This window comes from Protopterus annectens, chromosome 1.part2, assembly GCF_019279795.1.
Source record: "Protopterus annectens isolate FY-2018-M chromosome 1.part2, PAN1.0, whole genome shotgun sequence".
Lineage (NCBI taxonomy): Eukaryota > Metazoa > Chordata > Ceratodontiformes > Protopteridae > Protopterus > Protopterus annectens.
Genome location: NC_056727.1, coordinates 399,797,503 through 399,820,427, shown reverse-complemented (window position 1 = coordinate 399,820,427; position 22,925 = coordinate 399,797,503). Strand labels below are relative to the sequence as shown.

At 44.6% G+C, this 22,925-nt stretch overlaps 1 protein-coding gene across 3 annotated transcripts in view; it reads left to right on the top strand.

Annotated features, from left to right (window-relative positions):
* Positions 1-22,925, top strand: part of PAK5 (p21 (RAC1) activated kinase 5) — a 2,555,323-nt gene that overhangs the window by 419,285 nt on the left and 2,113,113 nt on the right. The window lies entirely within an intron of this gene.

Sequence of the window (22,925 nt, the reverse complement as noted above, 5' to 3'; positions counted from 1 at the left end):
CCCTCACTTTTTAGTTTTTCATAGGGAGAGGGTGTCTTTTCTTGCTACTCTTTCTTTCATGCCCATGGTGGTTAATGAATTGTCTCTTAATGAGTCTATTAATTTGCCCACTTTTTCCCTTCTCTGCAGTCTGCTAGTGAGAAGATTCTTTATACCTTGGATTTACATAGGCAGCTCGGATATTATTTCAGTAAAACTAAGGCTAATTGCAAGAGTGAGCAACTTTTTCCTTTCATCCTAGATTTCTAGGTTTGGCTGTTTCTAAGTAAACCATTTTACCTTGGATTTCTAAGACCAGTTCCTTTTCATAGGCTCATAGGTTTGTACTAGGCTAATGGCCCTGGAGCCTTTACAAGTCTAGCCCAAAAAAAAAATTGCCAAGGCACCGTGCCACCCGATGTTAGTTTGCAGGACATAGTACGGTTTTGTAAAATCTTAGCATTACAGTAGATGTCCCTTCACTATTGCAGTATTTGCTGCCTTCCTCCTTTATCCCCCTTTTTCTTTACTTGCCCTTGTTCCTCCTTTTCTCCTTGGACTGTTGTTCCTCCTGGGGCTTTTCAGTTCTGAGGTTGGTATGTCTGTACATCACCTTTATGCCCTACTCTGTGAGTGGGGAGCATACATGTTGTGTACAATGTCCTTAAAATCCTAAGGCTTTTGTATACTGGTCAGACATAGGGCTACCCTTGGCAGGGGATTCATTTAGTGAAGAATACTGCAACAGTGAAGAGAAAGACATCTACTGTTATGGTAAGATTTTACACAACTGTACATCTGAAGTAGTTAACTTCATTTTACCTGCAACCTGTGGGTATTCGGATCCATATCGGATCCGAGCCGGCAACTTTTCAAGCATCTGCTCCGAGCTCCAAGCTCCTCCCCCTTACCCATAACTCATCATCTCCTACCTTCTTCTTCTGCTTCTCCTACCTTCGACTTCTGCTGCCTTTTGGTTTGGGTTTCACTGGATGACATTTGTGCGGCAGCAATTTGGGCAAGGTCACATACCTTCATTTCTCATTATAAGTTGGATTTGATCTCCAGAGGGAGAGCATCCTTCGGCTCTGCTGTGCTCAGGAATATCCTTCCATGAAGGCCTCCCAAGAGTTTAAGTAGCTGGGGACTCTGTCCCACAGGTTGCAGATAAAATGAAGTTAACTACTTCAGATAAAGATGTTATGTACTCACCATAATGTTCCATCTGAGTAGTTACACTTCATTTTTCTGCAACCGTCCCACCCTCCTTCCACCGAACCTGCTCATGGTTTGGTATAAAGTTGAGTTTCTGATTGTTTGAGTAGTGGAAAATTCGATCTGAGGGAAGGTAGAAGATGGTGATGGGTTATGGGTAAGAGGGAGGAGCTCGAAGCAGATGCTTGAAAAGTTGCCGGCTCTGATACGGTATGGATCCGAATACCCTCAGGTTGCAGAAAAATGGTAACTACTCAGATGGAACGTTATGGTGCGTACATAATTTCTTTTTTCTATTACCGCTGTCAAATGTTTGACACTCAACCACAAAACCACATTGATCCCTATCTATCAGTTTTGGTAACATTTTGCCATTCTTATAGCTCTTATAGACAAATACTTTATAATCATGGTTTAAAATTGAAGTGGGCCTATATGAAGCTGGGTCTGATGGGCCTTTGCCGTGTTTAGGTATTACAGCCATCACAGCTTTCTTCTAGGATATTAGTACTTCCCCCTTTTTTAAAATACTCTTAAACAAAACCTTCCAGATCTATATCATTTTCTTCCCTTCTGTCTTCCTAACTTCTGCAGGAATGCCATCTATTCATGGAGACTTTCCTGCAGATTGATTAGATGGCACCATTTTTATCTCCTCTCGTCGTATCTTAATTGTTGTGCCTAATCTACTTCTAACCTTGGCATACTTAAATCTTAGGGCTATAGGAAGTTACTAGGCTATTAGCCCTGAGGCAATTACAAGCTTGGCCAAGAATTTAGCCCATGTTCCGACAAGTCAGCCCCTGATGCCCCTGTCCAGCAAGGACACGGGTGGAATCCCAGGGGTGTATTTTCTGTTCCCCATCCAGTTATCCAGGTTGCGGTTAGAAAGGCTTAATGAGGTACTGTGCCAGACGAGAGGGCGTCTATTCCTCAGGAGGGGGTGTCTCTGGGACACAAATCTGTCCCACTACCAAGTCCTACTGATGTCACAGACCAGGTTGAGATTGCGCATGTGGGTTACTCGAGTGGAGCTTGATTTGTGGATATGCAGCAGTGCCATTAAGGTGGGGTCTGAGATTGCTTTGTATGCCAGCCAGAGGTCACCTCTGAGGACTCTGTATGAGCCTGAGTAGAGGGACGGGGCTTTTAGCCTATCTGTGTAGGGTAGGTGTTTGAGGCCCTGGATTCTCTTGGTGAGGAACCTCTGTGGTTTTTCCAGCTGCTGCATGTGCTTTGTGTGAGGTACATGCCAAAAGGGGAATTGTACTCCGTAATGGGTCTTATAAGGGAAGAATACAGGGATGTTATAACCTCCTTGTCCTTGAATGAGATAAGTCTTCCATAAATATTTCTGTTCGTGTTCTCTCTCTCGATTTCCACATTTCTCTGCTTTATACAGATTTTCATACAGTTTCTGGAATATCTTTAATACCTCTACAGGATCTCTGTCTTTTTTTCTTTTTCTTGTTACAGGTTCCCTAAGTTTAGCAACAACCCTTTGTACTTTCTGTTGTCATGCTGTGGTGTTATCAAAAACAGTTGCTTAACAGCAGTCTTTCTAAACTTGTGCATGTTATCCAGATACTGTCTTATTTTCTCTTTAGCACTCTACAGTTGCGCCTCCTCTAGTTCTGTGCGATTTCCCTTATTCTGCAATATTTTAACCTGTTGGCCCCTATGAATAATTCATTACTTCATAACCATATCTCTTTTTCTTTTATTTCTATCCTATTCTTAATCTCCAGTTTTTATTTTATCCCACTCACTGGCTACAATTTATGAAGGAATTTCTATATTCCCGAATAACTCTTGAATAATTTCCGCTACCCATTCATTAAATTCCTCTTTTTAACAGATTGGTGAGGAAGTGCCAGTGTCTCATTTTTAGTTCATTGCCAGTTTTGGTTGATATTGGCTCATGATGTGAAATAATTATTTGATGTGTTGAAACTTTCAGTTAAATGTGCTTGTTTCTTTGAAGTATAATGTTTGTATAGTCTAGCCCAGTTATTGTGCATAGGAGAATAATATGCAAATTCTCCGAGTTTGTACTACTAAATTCATGTCTTCCATAAATTGCCTTTAGAAATCTACCTTCTTTTATTATATTTTTCCTTCTAGGTCCCCAGATACATTCTCACTTTTGGAAATCAAGTTCCAGACCCCACCTATAAGTAATATTCCCTGCTGAAAGCTGATTATTTCTGCCAAAAGTTTCTCAAGCTCCATAATGTCAGTTTTAGGTGGAATATAAATACATGCCAGAGCAATCCTTCTCCCCTGTCAGTAGACCCTTACTACCACAAATCTGCCATTCTTTTTTTCCTCTTCTGTCAGTATTGGAACTCCTTTAGCAATTGCTTTAAGAACTTTGTTTCTTTTTTTCCATGATATTTTGCTGAACAGCCATCCTAAAATCATTTTTTTTATAAAATTAACATCCTCACTTCTTTCTAAATGTCGCTTGTAGCATTGCTGTTTGCACTGTGCATTTGTTAATATAATTCCATACTCTTAAATTTTTGTCTCTACTGGTGAGGCCATTCACATTACAAAATAATGTTGATAATCTAGCAATCATAAATTGTTATTCCCACCTGTTATATGACAAACTAAATGTTTCTTGCTAGCTTTTGCCTTACATACACCCACTAATGTTTGGCAGTTCGATCCTTTATACAGTTGTTTCTTGTCATTTCCATTTGAACCTATGTCACATTTTACAAGACTTTTTTGTTTTACAGAAAACCCTCAAAAAAAAAAAAACCCTGCTAGAGCATGTCCATAATCTTAACTTAAAACAAATGCACAAACTGTGTACATCTTCAGATAATGAAGATTAACCCTTCTGATAGGAACAATTGTCCCAAATCAATAGGTACACCCACAAGCGTTACCTAACAAAATTAAAGACGTGAAGTTGTCCTATCTTGCCTTCATTCTGTACTTATGGGTTCGGAACTGATCCTCTGCTCTGACTCGGCCAATTACCAAAGGTTGAGGTCTCCAACTAGCTTGTGGCTTACTCCCTATCCCATGAAGCGCTAGGGCATTCCCCAGATCTTGTTTGCCGCTAAACAAGTCGGGCGTTTTTCAATTGGCTCTGGCCAAGTTACCTTTTCAATTTATATTATACATTTAAAACATTTACGTTATTCTAAAAAGACTTATGTTAAGTTGTCTATCTCGCCTTCATTCTTGCTGGATGGGTTCGGAGCCGACCTCGGCTCCGACTCGGCCACTCTAAAAGCTCGAGAGTTGGTTCCACCGGCTCGAGGCTCCCCTTATATCCCACAATGCTAGGCGAGAGTTACCTCAGATCTCGTTTGCCGCTACAGCTTCGAGGTTGGTTGTTTCTACCGGTTCCTGGTGAGTACTATTTTCTTGTGAAAATTAGTCTTTAAATACCCCTTTTAATTTAATATTTTTCTTAGTTAGTGTAGGTTAGAAAAATTTTATTCCCTACCCAAAAAAATTTCCATTTCTTTCCCCAAGAACCTTTGGTTCTTCCCTTGACCTATAGGCCTTTCCTTCCCTAGTGGAGTGTGTGTGTTTAAAGTAGTTTATTGTACTTTAAATTACTAGTATTACTACTTTTATTGTATTAATCTAACAGGGTATTACTAGTGTGTTTGTGTGCGTGTTTGTGTACACCTGTTCAGACAAAATGTCTAAAGAAGCAAAGGTCTCAGTTCAAGAAGTGTGATGCGTGCTGTCAGAAAATGTCTCTGACAGACGTTCACACTTCTTGTGTCTATTGTCTGGGGCCTTTGCACCTGCAGGACTCCTGTGCTGTGTGCCATGGCTTCAGCCCCAGGGTCCTGCAGGAAAGAAAGAATAAATTAATTCTTAGAGGCTTACTCAAGCCAGAGGATTCCCTGTCTGTTTCAACAGGGAAGCCCTCTAAGGCATCTAGGTCTTCGGCTCCGGCAATTGAGCCGAGACCTCAGGTTTCTCAACCTTTGCCTTTATTGGCTCCGGCTGGAGCCGATAAGTCTCAGTCCACAGTTTCTGTGGCTCCCTCGGCTCCGGCCGGAGCCGAGGTTATAAGTTCCGTGTCGGCTCCGACCAGACCTTCGGAGCCGACAACTAGGAAGAGGTCCAGGTCACCATCTCTTGGCTCCGTTCATTCGGCTCCAGGATCTCCCCTGCTGTCTGAACGGAGCCAAAGGTCTCACTCCTCTAGGTCATCGAGGCTGTCGGATCATGACCTTCAGAGGGTAGTGAGTCGACTACTTAAGTCCGAGGCACTGGCCCAGATGCTTCAGAGCCCGACTCATCAGTCGATGCCTGCCCCGGTCCATCAACATTTTCCTCCTTCGACTCTCTTGAGTTCGGAGCCGGGTCGTCGGAACCGAGACTGTGATTACGTCGGAGCCGATACAATTGTCTTCGGCTCCGTCGTCGGCTCCGTTTTCTTCTTTGGAAGAATCTCGGCGCCGGACTTCCCTTGTCGGCTCCGAGGGGGTGAGTGGCATCGGACCCTTGTCCGACCCCCCTCTCCCTCTCGGGGCTTCGGCGCTGGTGAGTTCGGCTCCGACATCGGCCTCGGAGCCATCACTGTTGGTGCCGAGGGGGGTTCTTAGCTCTCGGGCGGGGACCTCTGGCTCTGCCTGACAGGGGTGCATTCGAGGTCATGCGGAGTGTGTTAGAGCCGGGCTCTACTCCACAGTCGGCTCCGTCCGCCCCTCCCTCTATGGTGCCTCAGGGTAAGTCGACTCGCTCCCTCATCCCGGACCGCAGAGAGCCAGCTCCTCAGGAACCCCCTGTGGGGATTTCATCCTCTTCGAGGCCTCTCCTGATTTGGCAGAAGAGCCCCTCGGAAGAGGAAGTGTAAGAGGAAACACATTGACTCACCTGAGTCCATCACGTCAGACACAGATTTGGATGATTCTGAGGATCCCCGTTCCCCTTCTGAAGATGTGTCATTTGCAGACATTCTGGAGATCCTGAAACAGAGGGGAAATTGGCCAGCCCTCAACCCTTCAGAGGACGAATCTGTGTATCTTGAGGCGTTGGCTCTCGTCCTTCCACCTCCTGTGTGTCCACCGCCCCCTTCCCCCTCATGCAGGTGGTTGCTAAGAAGGCATGGGCGGCTCCTGATTCAGTGGACCCCACTCCCAGGAGACCCTCTAAGTTCATAACAGCTCCAGCAGACAAACAATTTCTAACAAAAGGAGTTTCTGTGGATGCTATGGTGGTAGCTGCTGCCACAAAGAAGGAACTAGCTGATCCTTCAGTACCTGTCCATCCACCTAACAAGGAATCTAGGTCCATGGATAGGTGCAAGCGGATGTTCTCCTCAGCGACATTTACCATGCGTTCGCTGAACTACCTGTGCCATTTTACTCGTCTACAGAGGGACTTGATCAAGGAAGCGAGTGAAATGTTAAAGGATCCTACAGCTGCGGGTTCCAAGAAAAGATGAACACGCAGCTGGCTACCCTTAATTCCATATCCAACTCCTCCATGCGCCTCCTTTCTTACGCGGCTGATGGAGCGAGCAGAGCCGCAGGGACAGGGGTGGCCTTACGTAGGCACGCCTGGATGCGGCTATGCAATTTTGCGGACCCTTTCAAGACGTCTTTCACGAACTCCTTTTGATGGATCATCTCTCTTTGGTCCTCAAGTGAAAGAAACCCTGACTAGGTGCGAGTCTGATGGCAAGACCCTTTCTGCCATCGGAGTCCGTTTTTCGACTCCTTCCAGGCCTTACCCCAAAGGCCAGAAGGGTGGAAAGATGTGGTTCCGTAAACAATCTCAAGGGACTTCGCCTGACGCACAGAGTCGTTTTCCTACCAAAGGCAGAGGTGGTAATAACAATGGTAGACGTCGCCCTAGGGGCAGGGGGGGTCCGCAGAACCAGGGCAATCGGGAAGCCTTCCCTGACAAGCCCTTTCAGCATCCCTGAGGTGTTGCCCGACTGCCCATCTTCGGAGGCAGTCGGGGGAAGATTGTCACTGTACCCAGAAGCCTGGCTATCCCTGACTCAAGACAAGTGGGTACAGTCCATCATTTCCGAAGGCTATTCTATCCCCTTTCTTCGTTTTCCAAATCAGTCAAAAAAATCCCTTCCAGATGTTCCACCCGCTCAAAGGGACCTAGCAGCTTTGGAAATTTCAAAACTGCTTGCAAAAAGAGCAATTCAGCCAGTGCCAGCAGACCAACAAGGATCCGGAATCTACTCAAGGTTCTTTTTAGTTCCAAAGAAAACAGGGGACTGGAGACCGATATTGGATCTCAGTGTCTTGAACAAATCAGTCAAGAAAACAAGATTTCGGATGGTCACGCTGCAATCCATCCTTCCCCTTTTGGGCAAAGGAAACTGGATGTGCTCTATAGACCTTCGGGATGCGTGCTATCACATAAAATGAACAGACGCTCCAGAAGATTCCTCCGCTTCAGGCTGGGAACCAGTCATTTTCAGTTCAGGGCCCTGCCCTTTGGTCTCACCACTGCCCCGGTGTTTACCAAATGCATGGCAGTGGTAGCTTCTCACCTGAGACGACAAGGATTCCAGGTGTTTCCATATTTGGACGACTGGCTCCTCACAGCTCCCACCAAGCATCTCCTTCTGATGGCCAGAGATTATACTTTTCGCGTTTGTCAAAAACTGGGTATTTCAATAAATTGCGAAAAGTCTGTTTTGTCGCCTTGTCGTACTATTACCTACATAGGCGCAAATCTAGATACGATAAACATGTCTGCAAGGCTAACACATCAAAGGATATCAGACATTCACAAGTTGGTATCACTCCTTCTCAACAACAACAGAATCAAAGCCAGGTTAGTTCTAAAGGTGTTGGGAATTATGGCTGCGGCCATACCTCTCCTTCCATTAGCCAGATACCACATGCGGATCCTTCAGTGGATGCTTTTTACTCAATGGTCATACCAGGAACTTCCAATGTCTCACACCATTGTGATCACGCAGCGTGCAAAAGCATCTCATGTGGTGGATGTCTTCCCCCCATCTCCTGTCGGGAAGACCTTTTGTTCCACCTCCTCCGGTTGCTACACTGACAACGGATGCCTCCCTGATCGGGTGGGGGGGGCATTATCAGGGCAGGACAGTCCAGGGCACATGGCAACCAAAGCGAATGCCACTTGCACATAAATGTTCTGGAGATGAGAGCAGTGCTTTTAGCGTTGCAAGCCCTTCAAGACTCTCTTCCCTTGGGAACAATTGCAATCCAGACAGACAATATGTCTGTAGTGTGGTACATCAACAAACAAGGCGGAACCAGATCATATCCTGTGTCGAGAAGCACTCAGTCTCTGGCAGTGGGCGATTTCTTGTCAGCGTTTTCTGATAGCAACGCACATCCCCGGGAAGTCCAATCATATTGCGGACAAGTTGAGCAGAGCTATTCTCATGCCTCACTAGTGGTCTCTGAAAGACTCTGTAGTGAGAGAAATTTTTCTCAAGTGGGGTCAGCCTTGCTGCGATCTTTTTGCTACTCCCCAAAACAGCAAGTGCCGAGAATATTTCACTCTATTCCCTTTACCAGGCCAACCCAGCAGAGACGCACTAGTCCAAGTTTGGCCCGGGACTTCTGTATGCATTTCCTCCTTTCCCACTGATCTCTCAAGTAATTCAGAAAGCTATCGCTCAGAAGGCCTCATTGATCCTCATTGCTCCTTACTGGCCTCGACAAGTGTGGTTCCCCTTTCTACATCGTTTTCTCTTGGGCGACCGTGGAATCTGGACCTAGTTTCAGAACTTTTGATCCATCAGTCGGGTCAGTTTCATCGCTCCCTCCGCTCTCTGAACCTCACTGCTTGGTTCCTCCAGTTCCAACCTTAGCCAGGCTTCCTCAATTATCTCACTCTGTTAGAGATATATTGATAGCTTCCCATAAATCTTCCACTAGGAAGATTTATTTGAGTAAGTGGAAGCGTTTCACATATTGGGCTCAAGGAAAGGACATAGATCCTTTCACCGCTTCCATCCAACTAGTCCTTGATTTTCTAGCTGAACTCTTTCATGCAGGTTCATCTCCTCTACACTTAAAGTTCAATTGGCAGCTATTTCTAACTTTCATGTGGGTATTTCTGAATCTGCCCTAATGTCCCACAAACTCTGCAAAGCCTTTTTGAAAGGAGTTTTTCTTCTCAGACCTCCTATAAGAAATCCTCCTCCTCCTTGGGACCTAAATTTAGTTCTTGCTTCTTTGATTCTTCCCCCTTTCGAACCTGCAGCTTCCTGTTCCTTAAAATTGTTATCATGGAAAACTCTTTTCTGGTAGCTATTACATCAGCTAGAAGAGTTTCAGAGCTTCAAGCACTCAGTTGTCGTCCTCCTTATCTTTTGTTTCATAAGGACAGAGTATCCTTACGAACTAACCCGTCCTTTTTGCCTAAGGTGGTCTCGACATCAAATCTAAACCAAAGCATTGACCTCCCTGTCTTTTTTCCAGAGTATTCCAATAGGTCTGAACAAAAATTACACTGCCTGGATGTTCATCGTCAATTGAGGTACTACTTGGATAGAACAAAACAATTCAGAAAATCTGATCAGCTGTTTGTCTCCTATGCGGAAAGCAGAAAGGGACTTTCAGTTTCAAAGGTATCATTATCCAGATGGCTAACATCTTTGATTTCCCTGGTATATGAAATTAGACAACAAAAATTGCCTAATAAACCTAAAGCCCATTCCACCAGAGCTTTGGCTACTTCCTTAGCCTTCCAAGACAGACTGCCTATTGACACCATTTGTGCAGCGGCTACTTGGGCTACTCCTCACACTTTTATTTCTCATTATAAGTTGGATTTTGCTTCTAGGCATAGAGCTAATTTTGGTTCCACTGTTCTCAGGAGTCTGTTCCGTTAGGCCACCGGGACAAGGTGCTAGGGGCGGTCCCATCCAGCAAGAATGAAGGCGAGATAGACAACTTAACATATAGAAGTTATGTTCTTACCATAACGTTCCATGTTAGTTGTCTTCTTCTCGCCTTCTTCTTCCACCCTCCTTCCCCCTGGCCTGGACAGACCTAGAGGAGTTGTGATCGTGACCTCTCTTTCTACCACCTCTTTCTTAGGCATATGCTGTTCTGCATATTTCCTGGATCAGGATGTAGGTCACCCTTCTTTCTTCCTGTTGTTAGAGGTGGACTCTGTTTAGAGTTATTCTGTTACTATTATAAGCTGGGGTTAGCTTACAAACGAGATCTGAGGTAACTCTCGCCTAGCATTGTGGGATATAAGGGGAGCCTCGAGCCGGTGGAACCAACTCTCGAGCTTTTAGAGTGGCCGAGTCGAAGCCGAGGTCGGCTCCGAACCCATCCAGCAAGAAGAAGGCGAGAAGAAGGCAACTAACATGGAACGTTATGGTAAGAACATAACTTCTATTTATAGCTGTTTTCCTGTTACTGTCACTTACAGAGTCAAATGGCTGTTAGACTGTGGCCATTATTTGCTGTTTCTTTTGGGCCATTGTTTGTCGTAAGGCCCACAGTTTCACCCCTTCCCAGCCTTTTCTGTGTGTGCAAACTTTAAAATACAGTTTTAGCCTTGCAGTGTGTTTTACTTGTTAGTTATAGGTATTTCTGGTCTGTGGGTTGTTTGTTCTGTACAGGGATTTAATTGTAACTTTGTACTAGTCACTTGTTTAAGTTTAATTAAGCCCAAATGTTTAACCCTCTTTTTCAGTCAGCTCATTTAATTTAGAGAGTGACTCAGCCTCCTTTAATTAGAGGCCTTTTTTTCCTGTGTGCTGTGCATTTTGTTCTGTGTGTGTATATATGTATGTATGTGTGTATATATATATATATATATATATATATATATATATATATATATATATATATATATATATATATATATATATATATATTTTTTTTTTTTTTTTTCCGGATTTTCTTCTGTTTCCCTACCTGACTAGATCATTTAGAAAGAGAGCTCCTTTAGGCTTCAGTTTGTAAAGTGTTTCTCTATTTATTTCTGCTGTTGTTGAGTAGTGTTGTTTTTGCTGATACTATGTCTAAGCAAGCTACCATCAGGGTTTAAAACATGTGCTAATTGTTCTCAAAAGATATCACTAACGGATAGTCATACTGAATGTGTCTACTGCCTTGGAGCAGTGCATTTACAGGAGTCGTGCTCCATATGGCATTCATTTATTTCGAGGGCTCTCCCTGAAAGGAAAAATAAACTATTAATGCGAGGGTTATTAAAGACCTCTTTTTCTGAATCCTTAGAATAAGGTCAGAGTGCATTAAAGAAAATTCTTCCCCTCCTAAATCTGAGAAGTCATTTAAAAGGTCTTCATTCTCTTCAGACCAATCTGGACCTTCACATAAAATTTCAAAAATGACCTCATCGGACCCGAAATCCGTCAGGCCTGAAAAACCTTCTACCGTGGCTCCTCTTGTTTTGGAGCCGATGGTTTAACAGTCTCGGAGCCAGTCCCCTGTCCTGGAGCCGGTATCTCCGACTTTAAAATCACCTGTTCTACAGAGGTCTAGATCTCCTGCCCCCTCTTCTTGGTCCTCCAGGAGTTTGTCAGGTGAAAATGTGGATCGCGTGGTGCGGAGGCTCTTGAGTACACCGACAGTAGTCAAATTATTGTCTGAACCGACACAGTGGGTTTTGCAGCAGAGTGGACCTACTCCTTCACTGTTGATTCCTCCTCCGACCCACATCAGGGCCTCTGAGTTGGAATGCACAGAGCTGATAGTGGAACCATTAGAGCAGATACTTGCTCCAGGATCTATAGCTCCATCTTCTGCTCAGACTTCCTCAATGCTGTCTGAGCCCAGTGAGTCTAGAAGCTGACACTGTCTGGTCGGGTCCGGGGAGGACAGTTGGATCAGACAGTTGTTTGATCCGAACTTGCCTTTCAGGGCCTCGGCACTGGTGAGCTCGGCTCCTACATCAGCTTCAGAGCCAACCGCCTTGGCGCTGGAGAAGCCGTCTGGTTCTTCGGAGCTGGAAACTTCCTTGAGTCATGGGCGGGGGGCTTTCAAGGTGATGAGTGCTGTGCCCAAGGGCAGCTTCACTCTCTGATCCTGTCATTCCTCCCCAGAAGGTACCAGTGTCCGTCTCAGCGCAACTGATTCCACACAGATGTGGAGACCCAAGGCGTCAAGATGCCCCCAGTGGGTGAACCCTTCTCTTCCGAAACCTGTCCAGAATGCCCTTCAGAAGATGTCCCTTGCAAGAGATTATGCAAGAGGAAGCATTTGGACTCTCCAGAGGAGTCAATCACATAGAACAGACCTCGATGAGTCAGAAGGGTCCCCATGGTTGCCCTCTGAGGATGTCTCCTTTGCAGACATCCTAGAAATCCTTAAGCAGAGAGGTGGCTGGAAGCCCATCAACCCTTCTCATGAGGAGTCTGTCTACCTGAAAGACTTTGGATCTCACCCTTTCACCACTTGGGTGTCTCTGCCTTTCAATGAACTTAAGGATTTAGTTTGTTGAAAGGAGTAGGAGTCTCCAGACTCAGTGGAGCCTGTCCCCCAGAGGTCAAATAAATTCATCACATCCCCTGAGGATAAAACTTTCCTTACAAAAGGTGTCCCTGTAGATGCTGTGGTGGTGGCAGTGGCCACCAAGGAGGAGTTGTCCTCTTCTGTCCATCCCCCAAACAGAGAGTCACGTATAATGGACAGATGTGGAAAGCACATGTTTTCTTCAGTGGCCTTTACTCTCAGGTCCCTAAATTATCTTACACACTTCACTAGGTTACAGAGAGATCTCCTGAAGGAGCTTGGAGATGCTCTCCAGGGTTCAGTAGCTGCGGGGGATACAAGATAGTGTCCTCCCAGCTCTCCACCTTAAATTCAGTAGTTAACTCTTCCATGAGGCTCGTGTCTTATGCAGGCAGTGGAGCGAGAAGGTCAGCGACATCAGGAATTTCCCTTAGTAGACATTCCTGGATGCACTTGAGTAACTTTGCGGAACCCTTCAAGTCATCCTTAGTTAACGGCTCCTTTGACTCATCCTTGTTTGGGCCTAAGGTCAGACACACACTAACAGATGTGAACAGGAAGGAAAAACTATTTCTGCCATGTGAGTCTTGTTTTTCCACACTTTTTAGGCCTTGTCCTGAAGGCCAAAAAGGAGGGAAAATGTGGTTTCGAAAATCCCAGAGATTTTTCAAGACACACGTGGTGAGCCTTCCCCCAGGGGCAGAGGGGGAAGCAGCAATGGAAGGCACTGGCCACGCAGCAGAAGGGGTCCGCAAAACCAGAGTGATGGAGAATCCTACTTTGGTAAGCCCTTTCAGCGCTCCTGAAGGGAGGCCCATCTGTCCTCCTTTGGAGGCAGTCGGGGGTCGATTATCCTTGTACCCAGACACCTGGCTAAAATCACAAAAGACAAGTGGGTACAGGGTATCTTATCCAGAGGTTACTACATACCCTTTTCAACCCCACCCCCCCATGCATAAAAAACATTCTGGATGTTCCACCCAGTCACAGGAATCAAGCAACCCTAGAAATACAGACGTTGCTATCGGTCCCGGCAGACCAGATATGATCTGGGACTTACTAAGTATTCTTTTTAGGTCTGAAGAAAACAGGGGACTGGAGACCCATACTGGATCTTATCAGACTAAACAAATCTGTAAAAAAGACAAAATTCCAGATGGTTACACTGCAGTCGATACTTCCCTTTCTGGAAAAATACTATTAGATGTGCTCTGTAGACCTCCAGGATGTGTGCTACCACATAAAAATGGACAGGCAATCCAGGAGTCATCTGCGCTTTTGGCTGGGAGCTAGTCGCTACCAGTTTTGAGCTCTACCCTTTGATCTTACTACAGACCCCAGAGTGTTCACCAAATGTACGGCAGTAGTTACAGCTCACCTGAGACATTTAGGATTCCGAGTATTTCCATATTTAGACGAATGGTTCCTAACCGCCACCACCAAGCATCTTCTAACAGAAGCAAGAGACACCACTCGTCTAGGGATCACAATAAACTATGAAATATTTGCCTTATTGCCATCTCAACATATCATTTTTATAGGCACAGATTGAGATACTACAACAATGATGGTAAAGCTTCCCTCAAAGAGGGTACAAACCCACTGAGTACAAGTTCTAGACCTTCTTTTCAAAAGTAAGACTCCAGCAAGGACAGTTCTAAAAGTACTAGTCACCATGGCAGCAGCAGTAAATGTAATTCCCGTAGCACGGCTACACATGAAAATTCTACAGTGGCTGCTCTCCACTCAGTGGTCCATGCGGGAACTTCCAATGACACATCGGGTTATGTTAACAGAATTATGCAAGAGAGACCTTCGTTGGTGGCTTCACTCTGATCAAGTGACTTTAGGTCGAACTTTTGTTTTTCCACAACTGCTTGCCACAGTGACCAAAGATGCTTCCCAGATAGGGTGGAGGGGCATTGTTAGGGGAGAACAGTCCAAGGCACTCAGCAGGATCACAAGGCCCACTTGCACATCAATGTCCTAGAGATGAGAGCGGTGCTTCTTGTGTTGCAGGCATTCAAGGACTCTCTTCCACTAGGAATGATTGCAGTCCAAATGGACAATATGTCAGTGGTATGGTATATAAACAAACAAGGAGGAACCAGATCTTACCTCCTTTGTTGAGAGGCCCTGAGGGTATGGCAGTGGGCAACCTTCTCCCAGTGCTTTCTGTTAGCAACGCATATCCTGGGGAAGTCCAACGTGATAGCAAGCAAACTGAACAGAGCAATACTGATGCCTCACGAGTGGTCCCTAAAACAAGATATAGCGGAAATGATTTTCCGAAAATGGGACCAGCCTTGCTGCAATCTTTTTGCCATGTCCATGAATGCCAAATGCAGCAGCTACCTTACCCTAATCTTCCCCCTCCAGGGCAGTCCCCAAGGGATGCACTTGTACAAGATTGGCCCCCCGGGTCTCCTCTACGCCTTCCCTTCTTTTCCATTGATAGCCAAAGTTCTTCAGAAAGCCAGTGCATTGGGAAGGACCTTAATACTTGTAGCCCCTTACTGGCCTCATCAAATTTGGTTCCCCTTCTTGTGGCCTCATCTTCAGGAGGAGCCTTGGATTCTGCACCCAGTGCCGGAACTTCTGACCCATCCATCGGGAATGCTCCATCCATCTCTTCAAACCCTCAGGTTGACAGTTTGGCTCCTCTAATTCCAAACATAGCTAGGCTACCTAACATTTCAATCTCAGTGCAACATATTCTGATTTCTTCTCACAAAGCTTCTACGAGAAGATTATATCTCAGCAAATGGAAAAGATTTTCCTCCTGGGCCTTAAAAAATCATATTGACCCTTTCTCTGCATTTGTATGTTGTATAATGGAATTTTTAGCAAAACGTTTTAATGAGGGAGCAGCTACAGCTACTATTCAAGTACACTTTGCAGAAATCTCTAATTTTCATTTTGTCATGTCCCACAAACTTTGTAAAGCTTTCTTGAGAGGCACTAACCTGTTAAGACCACCCTTTAAACCACCTCTTCCTCCATAGAACCTAAATTTCGTATTATCCCATATAATTGTACCCCCATTTGAACCTGCATCATTTTGTGACTTAAAGTTCTTAACCTGAAAACGATTTTCTTAGTGGCTATCACTTCAGCTAGTAGGGTTTTGGAATTACAGACATAATCTATCAAACCTCCGTATATGCTATTTCATAATGACAGAATTTCACCTCACATAAACCCATCTTTTCTACCAAAAGTATGCTCAGAATCGAACTTAAATCATGAAGTACAGTTACATTTCTGTTTACACAGAACAAAAGACTTTGAAAAGACTGATCAGTTGTTTGTATCCTTTTCAGACTGCAAGAAAGGAGCTTCAGTAGCAAAAAAACAACCTATCCAGGTGGTTATCAGATTGCATCTCATTTATCTATCAGTCAGTGAATAAACAACTTCCAGACGAAATAAGAGGTCATTCTACCAGGGCTATTTTGACCTCTTCTACCTTTCATGCAAAATTACCAATTGATACCATTTGCGCAGCAGCAATGTTGGCAATCACTCATTGCAAAGTGAATTTGGCCTTCAGGGACAGAGCCTCTTTTGGGTTCACTGTTCTGAAGAATGTTCTCCCATGAACCACCCAAGAAAGATGGTGCTAGGGATGCTGTCCCACAAGTACAGAATGAGGGCGAGATAGGACTTCACATAAAGAAGTTGTGTTCTCACCATAACGTTCTATGTGAGTTGTCCATCTCGCCTTCATTCTTGCTTCCCACCCTCCTACCCCCAGCCTTTTTTTGTTTAGCCACTGGAGGATATAGAGGTTACTAATTGGCATTTAATATTCTCTGACCTTTTTCTTGCTTATGCACTAATGAAGAGATTTTTATATACACATATTATACCAACAAACAAGATCTGGGTAATGCCCTAGAGAATCATGGGATAGGAAGTAAGCCACGAGCTAGTTGGGAGACCTCGAGCATTTGTAATTGTCCTCTGTTCCGATCCTACAAGTACAGAATGAAGGCAAGATGGACTACTCACATGGAACGTTATGGTGAGTACATAACTTCTTTTAATCCATGCTAAGCTGCATGTTACAGACTGTGTTCCTACTTACAATAATTGCTGTCTGTTCTTGTCCTTTATTCTCCTCCCAGATGTGAAAACTGCTTTTATGCTTTCAGTAAGCACTGGCCGTCTTTAAATAAAACGAAATTATACACTGTTCTAGTGAATACACCTGGGTATTGAGGTACCAGGAAAGTTGCTGTCTCTTTCACTGTCAGTAATTTTATAATTTTTACTAAACTACTTGCCCCTTGTACCTTTTAGCTTCATGTCTCCCTCAACAAACAATGCTCAGAACTCTCTATTTATTGCTTGCACCTGTAGTCATGTTATTTCCATGGAAGCATGAGTACAGAATATACATCTGCCCCCAGCTGCAGGCTTTTCAACTCGCACTGAAAATTTATTTGATAAACAGAATCTTTTAATTTTATTCACAGTATTCTTTTATTGTTAAAAAGGCCATATGCTTACCCTTGGCTTAATCTAGTAATTATGTTGTATATTTATCCAGAGATTCATCTATATAAATGTAAGAGAAAACATCTCGACTCCTACATATAATTAGTGCACTTTTGCATCCTGTCCCCCCCATCCCAACAGCCCAAGATTCCAGTATATTAACTCAAACTTGCTTTTGTCTAGTATTTCTTCTTTTTATAATTCTTATATTCCTTAAAGCTAAAAAAGGAAAAAAATCACATTTACTTATCCCATACAAAAAGCAATGAGAATGCTTTACTATAGAACATGTAATTTATATCATGAAATATTTATACAAATATTGTTTAAACTAAAAAAATACTTGTCCTTCCAAACATTAATGATATGAAGTAGTGTATATGCCTTTCAGTTACTGGAATGTAGCAACAGTCTCAGTATTGGCTGAAAGTAGTGATCTGAAGTAGTTAACTTCATTTTATCTGCAACCTGTGGGGTATTAGGATCCATACTGGATCCGAGCCGGCAACTTTTTTTTCTAGCATCTGTTCCAAGCTCCGAGCTCCTCCCCTACCCATAATACACCACCATCCCCTATCTTCCCTCAGATCTCGTTTGCCGTGCCATAGTAAGCATTATGATCTCCTTTGCTTGAGATTCAGGGATAAGTAAGTAGGTTAATTCTGTTTTTGTGTGCAAGTGGTAGTTAGTTTTCCCTTCCTCCACCCTTTAGTGTATACTGTTCGTCGGTATAGCTTAAAAAAAAAAAAAAGTTTTTTATTGCTGAAAGTAGTTATAGGCCCTTCAGCATGTGTTAAGTGTATTGTGTTCTCTTTAGGGAGTGGAGATTAGTGTTAAACTATGGCTGATCAGCCTAAGTCGATTTTCAAAAAATGCACAGAGTGTGGCCATATATGATCTCACCGGCTGATGGTCACACTGTGTGTAATATGTTTGGGAGTGCCCCATTTATCAACACAGTGTTCAATCTGTGCAGGCTTTAACCAGAGGGCCCTCAGGGACAGGAAGGCCAAGTTAGTTGCCAAGGGTCTTCTCCCTGCCTACATGCTGGATTCTGCCACGGCCTCGGTCTCGGGTACTCCCGCCCAACCACCCACTCAGACAGGGACTCAAACTCTCACTTGTTCTGGTGTTGGGGGAGCCGAAGATAAAGAAAAAGCTAGAGAGAAAAAGAAAAGGACAGAGAAAGGCGCAAGGAGGAGGAGGATAAAGAGAGGAAGAAGGATAGGCCTCGCAAGAGGTCCCTGGACAGGGAATCTTTCTCTACTCCACCATCCAAGATCGACGTCGACCCAGAGGTAGAGGGGGTCCCAGGAACTTCGGGTCTAGGGAACCTTTTTTTGACAGACCCACTCAGCAGCCCTGAGGGGTTGCCTGACTCTCCTACTCCTCTCCTACTCTGGAGGCAGTTGGGGGGAGATTATCATTGCACCCAGTGGCATGGGAGTCCATAACTGTAGATCGTTGGGTGCTACAAGTAGTATCCAGAGGCTACACTATCCCTTTTGTTGCCCCACCAAGTGCTACAAGATGCCTCCCGGATGTCCCACCCGCTCACAGGGAGGCTGCAGCTCTAGAGGTTTCAAAGCTGCTTAGAGCCATCGAACTGGTCCCCCTCGACCAGTCCGGATTAGGCATTTACTCCAGGATGTTCTTCGTGTTTCACTGTTGCAGTCATTACCTTTGGGTAATCTGCTGGCAGGTTGCCCTCAGTCAGCCTGAATATCAGTGTCTTGGGTCCTGCGTCGGTTGCTGTCTCCTCTTCCATGATGTCAGGTCCTCAGGGGTATAAAACATGAGCCAACGCCATTTTCTTCAGTCTTTCTTGCCGCGCTGTCCCCGAAGCAGAAGTAGTTCGCAAGTGCCGGTTGGCCGACTCCTGAAATTTTCGCATTGGAGTTTCAGAACCAAAGTCTTCAATTAAAGCTAAGTACCCCGTTGGGGAAATATTTTCTTGCTCCTTACCGATGTCAGTAAAAGTTAATAATTGCATTACTTGTGGGAAGCAAATTATCTCATAAGGATTTTCATTTGTACTGTATTCCTTGCCTAGGCTCAGATCATAACGTGCCTTGCTGTCGGTTTTGTGCTAGATTTAAACAATGCACTATTAAGCGTCGGTATATCTTTGCTTAAAAATATTTTGGAAACAGATTTAATTACCCTGAAATGTTGTCGGATAGCAATCCGACTACCGGAGTTAACAAAAAAACACAAAGAAAAGGACAAAGACAGACCATCGAGGTCAGTCATTCTCCTAAGCCAGTCACCGGTTCGCCAGTACTCAGTGAGGCGCTTTTGCAGCCACTGATACCCGCCACTTTTGAGTCGCAGGCCTCTACTGAGACCCATGCGGTGTCCGGTATGCCGCGAGATTCTCAGAGTATTGTACCTGTGGATGTCTCTTCCCTCGGATGGGTCTGGAGCCGCTGAGCAGGCACCAGCTTCTGAGGGTGTTTTCAGGCCTCAACATTTCTATATACAACTGACGCCAGCTTCAAAAACAACTTCTAAGGCTAAAAAACTGACGCGTGAGCCACGTGCTCAGGACCCTATGCCTAAAAAACATGATCAAAATGGCTGAGGACAACCCCCATCTGATAAGAAGCCTAGGCAAGACGCTGATTATGAATCTTCAGATCAGGTTTCTCTTTCTTCCGACTCCTCTTCTGATCAGGAATTTTCTATACCCACCCTATGAGGATTCAGATGCAGAAGAATCCATCCCAACTGCATTTCCTCCTGAAGATGATTCTTTTGGAGAAACCTTGCATACTTTAAGGGAACATTTTCATTGGGAGAGTCAGGATTTCTCTGAATCAAAAAAAGAGGCTTAGGGATTTCCTCCTTCTTCCTCAGCATAGGCCTTTGGCTATATCTCCTGTATTAGACATTGTAGATGGGTTTTCGGAATCTAACATGGCCCTGATTCCCCTACCTCCGGCTCCTAGTAAGCCAGACAGATATTACAGGGTTCCTGACTCCAACAAATTTTTATTCAAAACTCCTGCTGCTGACCCTGAAACTATCTCACAGGGTCCCAGAGGTGTAAAGGCCTCTACAGCCAAGAATCCTACCCCCTCTGATAGAGATTCCAGGGGGCTGGATAGATGGGGAAAGAAGGTTTATACGCCTGCAACCTTGGCAATTGGGGCCTTAAACTGCCAGTTTCATATGCTTAAATATCAACAGCATGTTATGGGATTATTGAAACAGAAAATGATGTTGATTTCTGAATGTGTGGGAAACAAAGAATTACAGGAATTATTGCATGCCACGGTGGTACGGCGGTAGTGATGTTACCTCACAGCAAGAGGTTCTCCCGTTTTGATTCTTGGCTTGGCTTGCGAGTGCCTTCTGTGGAGTCTGCACATCCTCCCCGCGGTTGTGTAGCGTTTGAAAGACATGCGTGCGTAAATGGACGTGCCTTTGTTGAAGGTTGGGCATCAAGCTGGCACCTCGGCTTTTCGTAAAAATCTACTGCCAATCATTAGCGGACCAGAGTTCCGCTGTGGCGACCCCATACCGGGAAAAGCCACAAGACAAACAACAACAACATTGCATGCAGCAGAACAGGTTGGAAAGCATAATTTGCAATGTGGTTTTGATTCCTTGGAGGCCTCTTGCAGGGCCGCAGTTACTGGATCTGTGATTAGAAGGCATGCCTGGCTCAAGGAGCAAAATCTGCCTGATCATGTTAAAGCTAAATTGTTGGATGCACCTTTAAAGCATGATGCTCTGTTTGGTAATAAGGCAGAAGAGGTTTTGAAGAAAATGGACAACAAAGCTAAATCTATGCAAACTGTAAAAGATTTCTTACAAGTGCAGCCACCCAGATTCAGTAGACACTGGCCTACAAAAAATTGGTCCTTTCCTGTGTAAAAGGCAAATCCAGGTGCTCAAAAGGCCCTAGATACCAATCACAGGGTTCTTACAGTTCAAAGCAATGGGGTGCCTCTACCTCCAAATCTGGAGGAAACAAAGCACAACCCTACAGTAAGCAGTCTCAATGACTTCCCTCTGCCATCACCAAGCACTTATCTTTTGGCAGCTCCCTTGGGGGGCAAATTAGCACTTCATGCTCAAAATTGGCAGGTAATAACCCAGGACAAGTGGGTATTAAACATAGTATCCCAGGAGTACAGATTTCATTTCCATACCTTGCCAATTCCAAATGGTTGGCCAGATCTGCCACAAAATAAATGGGCAGAGGCACAGAAACAAGTTACGTCCCTCATGGATATGGGGGCTATTCAACCAGTACCAGAACAGGGAAAAAGGGCAAGGGTTTTATTCAAGACTGTTCCTGGTACCCAGAAAAGACAATGTATGGCGTCCAATACTGGATTTATCGATTTTGAACACATTCTTGGACATCCCAAAATTCAAAATGCTGACTTTACAACAGCTTCTGCCCATGCTGGGCAAGAACGCTGGGCTAGTGACTGTAGACTTAAGAGGCATACCTGCATATCCCAATAAGGGAATTGTGCAGAAGATACCTCCATTTCAAGGCTGGTTTCATGCATTACCAATTCTCTGCACTGCCCTTTGGCTTATCTACTGCACCCAGGGTCTTTACAAAGTGCCTGGCACCAGTAATTGCATTTTGCAGACAAAGAAGCATACAAATCTATCCTTACTTCGATGACTGTCTCATTCAAGCAGAAAACAAGGACATTCTTCTTCAACATCTGGCGTTTGTAAAAAGGCTTCTAACATGCCTAGAGTACACAGTAAATGAAAATAAATCACAACTGGTACCCTCTCAAAAAATTACATTCCTGGGTGCAAGCTTGAATACAACTGCCCAGATGGCTTACCTTATGCCAGACAAACAAAGGCAACTGACTATTTACTTCAAACAGATGGCAACAAAAACCCAGTTATCTGCAATACAAATTCTGCAGGCTTTGGGGTTCATGGCATCCTCCATTCTACTAATTCCATATGCAAGACTGCATATGAGGAAACTACAGTGGCATCTAGAATGTTTATGGAGTCAACACTGTCACAGTCTGGAAACAATGATCACTCTCATTCCCTGCCTACAACAGGAGTTTCTTTGGTGGGCAGAGACATGCCACCAGAACATGGGTCAGTCTTTCACTCTACCCCCTGCCATCCAAACCCTAACTACAGATGCATCAGACTATGCTTGGGGAGCCCACCTGGTGAGGAGATGCATTCAGGGCATATGGAGCCCAAAACAAATGCATCTGTATATCAACCAGAAGGAGATATTAGCTGTTCAGAATGCCCTGACAGCCTTCAAGGATCTACTTCATCCATGACAGCTATTGATAAAGACGGACAACACCACGGTTATGTGGTACATACACAAGCAGGGGGGTACACATTCCTACCCCCTTTTCAGACTAGCCATGGCATTGTGGGGCACAGCCCTGACTTACCAAGTACATATTCAAGCTCAGTTCCTGCCAGGAAAACAAAATACTCTGGCAGACGATCTAAGCAGAGTTCTTATGGACCCTCATGAGTGGAAACTGGACCCACAAGTCTTCAACATGATAACAGAGAAATGGGGGGGGGGGTCCAGACATAGATCTATTTGTCTCTCCCCAAAATTATCAACTGGACAAATTCTGCACAAGGATTTATCACAGGCAAGCATGGAAAGTGGATACCCTATCCTTCAGTTGGAAAACACCTATCAGTCTATGCCTTTCCTCCTCTGCCTCTTCTCCCCAAGGTCTTACTAAAGGTCAGACAGGAAAAAACAAAAATTATCCTAATTGCCTCGGACTGGCCTCGCCAGCACTGGTACCC